We start from the raw sequence: 11,062 nt of genomic DNA, 5'->3' as shown, positions 1-11,062 counted from the left end.
GCCATGTTCAATTTTAGTTGCAGGGGGTGGAGCCCACCATTCCTTGCGGGACTCGAGGAATTGAACTGGCAACCTTGTGGTTGAGAGCCCACTGGCCCATGTGGGTATCGAACCGGCAGCCTTCGGAGTTAGGAGCACGGAGCTCTAACCGCCTGAGCCACCGGGCTGGCCCTCATTTACTTATTTTTTAAAATAAGTTTTATTGGGGAATACTGGGGAGCAAGCAGTGTACCTCTCCGGGGCCCATCGGATCCACTCCTTCAATCTAGTTGTGGAGGGAACAGCTCACGGGCCCATGTGGGAATGGAATGTGCTACCCTGTTGTTCAGAGCTGGCGCTCTAACCAACTGACCCATCCGGCTGCCCCTATTTAAGGCTATTTTAATTCCTAAGTCAATTTTTGCAAAAACACTTAAGTAAAAAAGCCCTCTCGCTGATCAGGGACATCATGTGGTTGGTGGGAGAGGCTCCAGGTGCAGATAACAGGCGCACAGAAAGCGCTCAGAGGTGGAGATGGCCGACACCTGGAGGCAGGTATGGTGGGAGCACCACGTGCCTCCACTCCAGGCCCCGCCCCACGCCCAGGCCCCGCCCCCAGAGCCCCGCCCCCGCCAGGGTTTCGCCCGGATTCCGCGGAATAGCTTCCAGTTCCGGGTAGTTGCGGGGTCGCGGGGACTTTAAACCGTGGCGCTTCAGTGGAAGGTGGTCCCAGTGGTGGGTCAGAGCCCGTGGTGGGACCCCTCCCGCAGGAACCATCGGGGATGGGCGGGGGCCCGCGGGGGCTGGTGCGGAGGCTGCTCCGTGGCCGGGCAGGTGGCGGGCGGGCCGGCTGCGGGACGGGGCCACCAGGGTTCCCCGTAGCCTGCGCAGACCCCCCGCCGCTCAGGAACCGGGTTCTGAGGGGGCAGCCCCTCCGAGCGTCAGCCGCCCCTCCCGCGGGGCGCGTGCACCCGCCCCGCCGGACCGCGTCTCACGTGGGACCGCCCGGGGGCCCTGCCTCGCGAGCCCCGCCCCGTCGGCGGCTCCCAGCGGAGAGCGCGGCTCTGGCGGCAGCTCAGCGAGGACCCTGCCGCCTCCGTTACACCCGGGGGCCCGGTGACCCCCAGCGTGGGCCGGACGAAGAAGGCTTTGCAGGATTGTGCGGCCGAGTGCACGGACTCGGTGGGGAAGCAGCCCCTGCGGGAGCACAGCGAGGGGACACGTCTGTGGCGGAGACTAGGCTCCAGGCCCGGGAGCCGCCGGGAGGGGAGGCGGGGCTGCAGCCTGGGGCACCTGCCCCGGGGCTGGCTCTACGGGAACCGCAGGCTCTTCAACCGCACAGCCTCCAACGCCCGTTCTCGTGGAAGTGTCACCCTGCCTGCACGGCCCCACGCGGACACGAGAAACCCGAGTGGGCCGAGGGAGGGCGCCTCGTTAACTCTAGGACTCTGCCCTGCAGGGGGATTTACCGCGTGGCCGTGCTGCCCCATCAGACGCTAGTTTGGCATAACCTCGAGCACGTTCACTCGGAGAGGAAATCCTGCACCTTGTGTTGTTGTTCAGTTGTGACCTGTTCTCTGAACGAAGCGCTTCCTTAGGTCGCACACTGGAGACGTTACAGAGTGAGCAGATCCGGACTCGTAGCGCCTGTGGGATGATTCGGGGCTGGGGACACTGAGTCTTGCCCCGTTTGTTGTGTGCCGGATCTGCCCTGTTCTGCCTAACTGGGCAGCCCCAGAGCTCACCGCGGCCAGCCTCACCTCCCGGCACACTCACCCACTCACCCACGGCTCCTGCCTCAGCCTCCCCTCATTCTCCGGCACGGCCTGCATTGTCGTGCTCTCTCCTCCCACTGGCCACACAGCTCTGCTCCCGGGTCCCCCCCAGTGCCATCACCTCCCCCACCAGTGATGTGCCTGCCCGAGAGGACCGAGTGCCATCTAGCTTTGCCACCTTGTAGCATTTTCTGCCCTCCAAGTGAAAAGGCCATTGGTCCCCTCAAAGCAGGCCAACCGGACACTTCTCTTGGAAGCCTCCAACGCCACAGCGTCTGGAGGCGGCACGAGATGGTTTCGCGATGTCCCAGCGGGGGCATCCTCTGCCTTGGCCTGGCTGTCTGGAGTGAGGTACGGGAGCAAAGCACTGTTGCAGAGTTTAATGGATGAGAGCAGCTGCTGCCTGCTTTACGTGGTGGAGGAACAGCTGTGTGATGTGGAGCGAGCCTTCAGGGCCCAGTGTCTGTCCAACACGTGGGTGGTTCCAGAACAGGATGCAGACGTGGTCCTCACCGACCAGCAGTACGGTTTCAGTCCGTTTGCAGGTTTCATCCACCACCTGCTGTGGGCAGGCTCTGCTCCCCATGCAGCTAAGTCCCCATCCTGTGCGACTGAACTTGGTGCAGAGACACGGGTGGAGCCGGGTGTCAGGGGCAGTACAGCGTTCCATGATGAGAGGTCCAGCCGGTGGGGAGAGGGAGTGTGCAGGGGGGCTGCTGGAGAGGAGGGGGGCGTTGGAGCAGGGACCTGAGTGGGCAAGTGAGCTGGCCCTGCAGGTGTCTGGGGGACAAGCCCTCTGGACAGACAGGATGCTGAGTTCTCATAAGGCCCTGAAGTAGGAGCCTGTGTAGCTTGTTCAAGGAATAGTGTGACCAAGTTGGCAGGAGTGCAGCAAAGTTGGGGTGAAGGGTGGAATGTAAGCTCAGAGTGGTGGCCAGGGTCCCGGGCACGGAGCCTCCAGGGGCCACTGGGCACGTGAGCAGAAGGCTGATGTGACTCACATTCTGAAAGCATTGCTCTGGCAGGTTCTTTCGGTGCTGCCAGAGGCCACACACTAAGGGGCCAAGGGTGGAAGGAGGCAGGGAGGCCGGGGGTGGTGGAAGGCTGGACCGTCCACCAGCGAAAGGATTACGGCTCACTGTATTGTGAGACTTTATCATCAGACCATTCAGCTAAACATGTGCAATAACAATAAAGTGAATCGTAATCCTTTTGCTGGTGGAGGGTCCAACCTTCAATTTGTAAAAACGTAGCACCTGTGAAGTACAGTAAAGCGGCGCCATAAAGCACAAATGCCTGTAGTGCAGGGCCGGACCAGGTGGCTTTGGGCTTGCATGTGGGAGGTTAAACGGCTTCGTTTCTAACACGCCGGCAGAGCCGAATAACCCACCCCGCTTGGGGTAGCGGTATCCCCAACAACTGAGCGGAACCCTGGAGGGCAGCACTCTACACTTGCTGCCAGTGCCCACTGGCACGAGCACAGGGGCCCAGGCAGGCGAGGGAGGGCCTGGCACTTCCCAGGCTCATGTCACAGAGCTGGCTGCTACACCACAGGCCTGGCCAGCTTGCACCCCGCTGCTGACTCTCCCAACTCCTTAGCTAATACTCTTAATACTAAATATGTTGTAATAACACATTAAGAAAGTTTGATCCCACTTGTTATTGCACATGTTTAGTGGAATGGTCTAGTTTGATGATAAAGTCTCATTTTTATCACATAAGCACATTTATGAACATTTAAAATGTGTATGTTTATGGAAAGCTGGCAAATGTTAGGACTTATGTGACAGCCCTTCTGGTACCTCCATTCTTAGGAAAGTTTCCACTTTTAATCAAAGTGTGGCACACATGGAATGCACACATTCATACGTAACATACACACAGGAGGGTGCCTGAGCTCCATGTGTTTCACACTTGGACCTGTGTGACCCCCCCAGAACCTTTTCAGTCCCCAGGAGCCCCCTGGGGCCCCTTCCAGTCCAGACCCTGGGGTAACACTGTTGGCTAAGGAAGGAGTTCAAGTGCTGATAGATTGTCCTTCTGGAAATCTTAATAGTATTTAATTCAGGGAGTTCCGTGATTCTCTGTCTCGAGTAGGGTCCATAATTTTCTCAGAGTTCTTTAGTGAAAGTTAACGACTCATGGTCTCTGGAACTGTGTTTGCAGCTTCTTATGTCAAGCCTCTGCCTTAATTCTTAGTTATTTCTTAGTTAATTATTCTGCTGTGCCTGGGGGACAGGGTCCCAGAGAGCAGTTTCCAGGCTCTCGGCCTCACGTGGAAAGGTGCTGGCTCGGTTATTAGATGGCCATCAGCTGTTACCGGTTAGCCATTAGCCACTACTATAACTAGTGTGGCTAGGCTGGTTGGTAAGTTCGTTGGCAGAGAAGCGGACGGCGGATTGCGGGTCGTGTGGCTACTGCTTCCTGTGTCTCCAACCCAGCCGCCAGCGAGACTATAGTGGTATGAACCCCATGGCTCCGTTGGTGTTACCTTTTGGCCTCACGGTATCTTGCATTGTTGTGCGGGGAGCGGGAGCTGAGACCCTGCATTGCACTGAGATAAAGAGCAGTGTATAGAGTGGTGTTGACAGCATGGATTCTAGAACTTTCTAGCTCTCAAATTGAAACACCCACTTAACATTCCGTTTAATTCCCGCAGTGTCTCCGGAGTCGACTGTCCCCCACCAGAGGCAGCTTCTCAAATAGTGATGGACGCTCTGCGAGCAGGTAAGGGCTGGAGTTCATTCTGTGCACCCCGGTCACGCCTATGGTTTCCAGTGGGCAGAACCTGTCTGCTGAGGTGGGTGGGGGGTGTACACGAAAACGAGAACCTTGAAAATCTGGGGGGGTCCCAGGTACCTGGTACCTGGTTAGCATTTTGTACAGTGTATTCTTTAATTGGTGCTGTACTGGGGCAGGGGGAGGTTTTGTTTGTCAGTACTTTGTGGGGGGAACGAGGTGATTGAGACAAGATCATGAAATACATGGCCTTTCCAGCGTTATGTAGCAGTGTCCCTGAGAATCTGACACCTCCCCACCATGTGGTGTGTGTGTTACCATTTGTTTCAGTTGTGTTCAAATGCACAGAACATACAATTCACCATCCTGCGCGTTGTGAAGTGCAAGTTCAGGGGCATCAGGTACATTCACACTGTTGTGCAGCCGTATCGCCACCGTCTGCAGAGCGCCTTCCATCGTCCCAAACTGGAACTCGGTCCCCGTGAAACACTGACTGCCCAGCCCCTGGCCCCCACCCTGTGTGTTCCCACGAAGCTGACTCTTCGAGGCGTTTCACGGCGGGGGAATCATACAGTATGTAGCACCTCGTGTCTGACTTATTTCAGCCCCGTGTCCTCGGGCTCCGTCCACGCTGTAGCGTGTGTGACAATCTCCTTCCTTCTTCAGAATACTCCGTGTGTGGATGGACCACGCTTCTGTGTCCTTCCGTGTGTCCGTGGACACGGGTTGCTTCCACTTTGGGGCTCTTGTGAGTCACGCTGCTGTGAACAGGGGGTCGAGCAGCTTGAGACGTTTGCCTCGGTTCCCGCTGGGCTGAGAGGTTTCGTCACGAGTGGATGTGGAGTTTTGTCAATTGCTGTTTCTGCACATACTGGGACAACGAGTGGTTCTCCTCCAAACTTCCAGTGCTTGCTTTCCTGGGATGAGCTCACTTGGTCATGCTGTGTTACCCTTTTTAATACTGGTGCATTCCTCTTGCTGAGTTCTTAAGTATTTGTGTGTCTTTGTGCATGAGAGGTACTTGTAGTTTTGTAATGTCTCCCTCTGGGGTGAGCCTCAGACTCTTAGCTCCCTAGGATGTGCACACACAGACCTAGGTCCCGTTTGTCAACCCTTGCTGCTTGAGGTGGACGCTAAGTCTCTGTAACTGGATTTTATCTTCAGAATATTTCAGCGTTTCACAAAAGGGCCCTAGCTTAGGCTCTTAAGCCATAACCTTTTCATTCAGGAACTGCAGGCTGACCGTTACCTATTCAAAGAAGACTTGGAAAAGCTCCAGGGGTCCTTAAGACCTCAGATAGGTCTGCATTGCATGATATGGAAATTGCTTGAAATTAGTTCTCCCAGAAGTGCCACCTCACCTGGGGAAGGCTTAACGAAAAACAGGGCACTGTGATCCTCAACTTGGGGCATTCTTTGAGATCTGGGCATTCTCCGTACACACTTCCTAATTCAGCATCTACGTTTTGGTGAGCTAAAGGAAATTAGACGTGTTTGGTCATTTGTTGGGGCCACATAGGCTCGAGCCACTCTGCTGGGGTCCTGCCCTGGCTTGGCCCCTTGCGGGCTGCATGACCCTGGGCGCCTTTCTCACCCTCGGCCACGTTACAGGAAAGGAAGCTAGTCTGTGTGTTAACAGCAGCCAGCTGCCCGTCAGCTGGGTGACCACATGGTAGCCAGTAATGCCACGTCATTTCAGTGACCAGCTTGTTGGGTCTGTCGACACGTTGGCATGAAGCCATAGACGTTAATTGTCGTGGGAGTGTGTTGTGAGGGGCACTGAGACCCGGGGAAGGATCTGCAGTGATTTGAACAGAGAAATGTGACGGGGACTCGGGGTCCACAGTCAGCACGTCACACGGAAGCCTGCGTGGAGGTGTCACTTCAGCACAGCCTCTGCACATCAAATAAATGTTTACCTGAATTTAGCTTATACATTAGTTTTGGTTAATAGTTAATAAGAGGAATTAATACTTGGTTTTGCATTATATGCGTTATATTTGGGATAGTGTAAGTCAGCATTGGGCATCTGAGAATTTTTTTCCCTCTAAAAGGTGTCTGTGTCTCATTCAGGCTTGAGAAACACTGAGAGAAATTATATCTGTATTTGTAAAGGTCAAGATGGATGTGTTTTATTCCCTGCCTTGTGCCATCCTTAAAGCAATGTGTCCTATGCCTTTTGTCACCAGAAATAAGGCTCTGGGTGACAGCTGCCAGGCCTTGGGGCAGAGAAAACCGAGGTTGGGAATTTCCGTGTTCTGTCCGTGCTGTGACCTCCTGGTGTCCTTATGATTTTCGGGGAAGGGGGCGCTCTGTGAGGGTCTGCCCACTTTGGACAGGCAGACTGCTGAGCTCTGCTTCTGAGAAGCTGACAGATGCACGGGGCAAGCCTCTGCTCTGTGGATTTTACAAGTAAGAGCAGCGGCCTAGTGATAAAAAGATTTCTAAGTAAAATTCTGTGAAACACTCAGGGTCCTTTTTAAAAAAAAGCTAACCTGCAATCTCTAACTGAGATTCTCATATCCAAAGGTGATAAATAGGTATTATTTTTATTACTGGCTTTTTGTATGACTAGGTATTCATTCTAAAGAGATAGCAGTAGGGGTCCCACAGGAAGAGAGCAGTCTTCGGAGCAAGCCCAGCGAGGTTCTGACTGTGGCTCTGATGGTCACCAGTGCTGTGGCTTGCCACTGCCATGGACCCTTCAGGGCCTGTTTGTCTTCTGTGCAGCGCAGACAGCGTGGGTCATTACTGCTTATTGACCAGAGTTGAGTGAATGCTGGGCGCTGGGTGTCACTGAGGAATGAAACAGAATGGCCTTTGCCCCATGAGCTTGTGACCTGGAGACAGGGACAGCAGCAGAGCAGATCAACGGCCCAATATGGCACCAGAAAAACTGCATGGTGTTCGGATGCAAACAAGGTAGGATAGAGGCTTAAGAAAAGTGTCTGGGAGGCTGCCCGCTGCCTCACGTAGGCCCTGCATCCAGCTGCTGTTATTAGCATCCAGTTTTCATGCCTTAGAAGGGTTTTGAGGGACGTGACCCAGGAGAGACTCTGGCATTGAATTCGCCCTGGGAGCTCGGCTGGCCAGACTTGCTGAGGTCCATGGGCTGTGGGGTGGGCCCCCCGCTTGTTTCTCCTCCTGCAGCGCGTGGACCCTCCGTCCATTTCTTACACAAGAAGGTCTGGGACGGCCGTGCCCTGGGGTGGCTCTATCGGGTCACTATTGTCAGCAGTGTGTACCCGGCAGCTTCTCCTGAGGGAGTCAGGTGGGGGACCCCGTGGCGGAGATGCTCTCGCCTGCCCCGAGCAGGGAGCCCGTGGGGATGCCCGGGTGCGTCCGTCCAGCTGGGGTTTCCTACAGCGCGGCCATGCACGATGTGTACGTCGTCAGCCTGCTGCTGGGGGAGCGCGTTCCACACACGGCGTTTGCCCTGGGGAGCGCCCTCTGCCCAGGTAGGACGGGCTTTCTTCCAGGGCTCTCCTATCGCCACCTGGGTGGGCTGGCCCCGCCTGGCACTGTGCAGGGCTCTGCCCAGGCGCCCTCCGTGCTTCCCGAGGGCTAACGTCTGTTGCACTGGTGCCCGGATGACCCTGCCTCCACAGCCATGCAGAAGGAAGGGTCTGGGCCACGGATTGAGTGGGTAGCAAGGGACCCTGGGGGGGCTGGGGACAGCAGTGTCACCCCAAGTGACGTGAGATACAGGGCAAAGAGGGGGGATGGGACAGGGCACATGTGGCCAGTGGGCTGTGTCTAACTAACAGGAAGTGAGGAGGGCTTTACCTCCTAAGCCCTCCCTGGAAAAATACTTGGTAGGTGACACCACAGCCGTGGGCAGTGAGTGGAATTAGGCACAGGAGTGAAAGCGATGCCTGCTTCCTGACGCGCTGACTTGGATGTGAGGTGAGCCTGGAGCCCTGCTGGGATGGTGAGTATCTGCTCACAGCGGGGGAAGGTCACCGTGGGGCCACGCTGCTCCCCCATCTGGAGGACAAAGCCCTTTCGACTTAGATGCCCCTGACCTTCAGCTGCCTGCCTTGCCCTCTTACAGCAGAGCCCCCAGAGTTGTCGCTCCTGTGGCCTTCCCTCCCTCCTTCCATCCTCTCTGGACTCTGCTTCCTTGGGTCTCCACTGACCTCGTGTGACCAACTCTGGGGTCCAGGCCTCCCACTTGGCCATCAGAGCTCAGCAAGGTGGCCTTTCGCTCCTCCGTGGAGGGAAATTGCCAGAGCACACCCAGCTGGTGGTTCCTCCCCCAATCTCATTTCCAGTCCCCAAGTCTCCACGCGGACAGGTAGTGGCCCACGAGCATCCTGGGTGATGCCACTGGACCCCACCTTTCCCTCAGCCAGTGCTGCTGACCACCCACGTCCACACCTTTCCCCTGAACCCTGCTGGGCATCTTCACATGGACAGTGGGTAGTTAACGTGCCCAAAGCGACCTCACTCCCCGTCCCGGTAAATGGCCCTCCTCCTGTGTCACTCAAGTCACAGCCGTCGCCCCCGCTGGCTCCTCTGTTTCCCCACGTCCCGTTGTGGACAGCTCATGCCAGCACTGTCAGCTCCTGCTCAGAACTCATCCACCACCCCCGCCCTGCTGGGCGCCCCCGGTCCTGGCTGGCCTGTCACCACAGCCTCTGCCTGGTCCCCTCGTAGCCTCTTTTCTGCACAGCGGCCTTGCAAGTTAGACCAGGTCCCCCTCTGCTCTGAACCCTCCAGGGGTCCTCGCCAACTCACCAGGCGCTTGGGGAGTGAGCACCCCTCAAACAAAAAAGTCTGATTGATTGACCAGCTATAACTCCCTTTTTTCTCTCACTTTTCTGTTTGCTGTGAAGTTGTACACGTGTTTTTAAATAAAATGTCGTGTCTTTTTGGGGTACCAGAAGTGTTTCAGTTTGCCTGAATTAACATCTGTTGCACCTACAATGTCCTCCCACCAGATGTGGCCTCCTTAACAGACGCTGATACCGTTGTGATCAGCATGCGATTTCCTAGCGGGGCTGTTGTCAGCGTGGACGTCCGCCAGCCCTGCACAAACAGCTGTGATCAGAGACGGGCAGCAACCGCAGGCCCCCGCCTCCTCACCCCCACCCCCACCCCAGCCAGTGTGAACCGGGAAACAGTCTCGTTCTGTCAGGTTAGGGTTAGAGAGACGCACAGCGTGGTCTGGCCTTGCTCGATTTGGTGCACGCAGAGGGGCCGGTATGGAGTGGCACCGCACAGTAGGCCCTCAATAAACACTGCTCACTTTTGAACTTCTATGGTGAGAGCCTTGTATTCTGTACTTTGATGACTGAGATCCCTTCTTTGGTCCCAGTGACACTTTAGGAAATTGTCTTCCTGAAGGTGATTTTCTTTATGCCAGTTGTCATTTCAGAGACAACCGTGGTAACAGTGTGCCATGGCACAGGGTCGAAGCAGTCCTGGAAAATAGGGTGTCATGTGTCCCCCCATTACATGGAGAATAGGTGTCAGGTCTCCCCCATTACATGGAAAATAGGGTGTCACGTGTCCCCATTCCATGGAGAATAGGGTGTCATGTGCCCCCCATTACGTGGAGAATAGGGTGTCATGTGCCCCCCATTACGTGGAGAATAGGGTGTCATGTGCCCCCCCATTACAAGTTACCGCCACAGGGACTATCTCGTTTGCAGTCATGGCCCTTTCAGGTCTGGCGACTTCCTAAGTGCGGGGTTCTCAAGGCTCCCTGCGGCTGGACCATCAGAACCCCCTGGGCATCTCCGGCCAGGGCCCTGCCCAGTCCCTGGACGCCCAGACCCAGGCTGGGCGCTACTAACAGACACACTGCCAGCTCTTCAGGTGCTTTCTCAGGACCTTCAAGGTTGGTCAAGTGCTCAGGAAGAACTCTGGCTCCCTTGACTCTCAACTAGAATATTTCAAGTTACAGTCAGTGCCGTGGATGTGTCACTTTCGGGGTGCAAGTCGCGTTCCAGCCGTGTCAGGTGTTTTGAGTATCACCTGCCTTGTACCTGTTTTAGAAACAGTCTAATGGGTGTCCCTTCAGGTTAGATGATTGTACCATGTTGCCTGAAGTGGTGTAAGAAATGGCTTTAGTTCTGGTCTGTACAGTGACGGTTGCTTCCCAATCCCTGGGAGCTGGGGAATTTCCCGTGGCCTTGGAGAGGTGGCTGGGACGGGAGACAGCCAGTGGCCCCCGCGGGACCAGCCCCGGAGGCCCGTGGCCTCTCCGCCTCCCCACCAGAGGGGCAGTGTCTTGGGCTCTGGTAGACGTCTCGGTTTTTGCCCTAAATCTGTGCAGACACACTCTGTGTCCAGGGAAAGAGCCTCCGCAGTCAGAGCGCAGCTGCTCGGGGCCCTTTGGGTGGTTGCTGCTGCGGAGCGATCCTGGTGGAGCCGGGCAGCGGTGCACCTGCAACATGAAGCAGCTGAGGGCCCTGTGGTCAGGACGGAAGCGCCATGAGCCCCAACGGGCTTGCACCCGCGAGCTGCCTGAGATCTGATGGCCTAGTCACATGTACCCATCCCCGAGAGAGATGTGACATTATCTTCACCCGAGACTGAGCTCCCTAGGGAGCCTTTGGGAC

The 11,062-nt window shown here is 56.1% G+C and overlaps 1 long non-coding RNA gene across 1 annotated transcript; it reads left to right on the top strand.

The window, feature by feature from the left end:
• Positions 1–629: 629 nt before the first annotated feature.
• On the top strand, positions 630–6,417 carry LOC109461128 (uncharacterized). The gene is made up of 3 exons (XR_002139631.3): positions 630–2,105; positions 4,414–4,481; positions 4,824–6,417. It is a non-coding gene; the product is annotated as an uncharacterized LOC109461128 (long non-coding RNA).
• Positions 6,418–11,062: the final 4,645 nt, after the last annotated feature.

Source organism: Rhinolophus sinicus, chromosome 14 (assembly GCF_057876585.1).
Source record: "Rhinolophus sinicus isolate RSI-liver-muscle chromosome 14, RSI-T2T, whole genome shotgun sequence".
Classification (NCBI taxonomy): domain Eukaryota; kingdom Metazoa; phylum Chordata; class Mammalia; order Chiroptera; family Rhinolophidae; genus Rhinolophus; species Rhinolophus sinicus.
The sequence above is the reverse complement of the archived record's forward strand: the minus strand, read 5'-3'. Positions and strand labels throughout refer to the sequence as shown.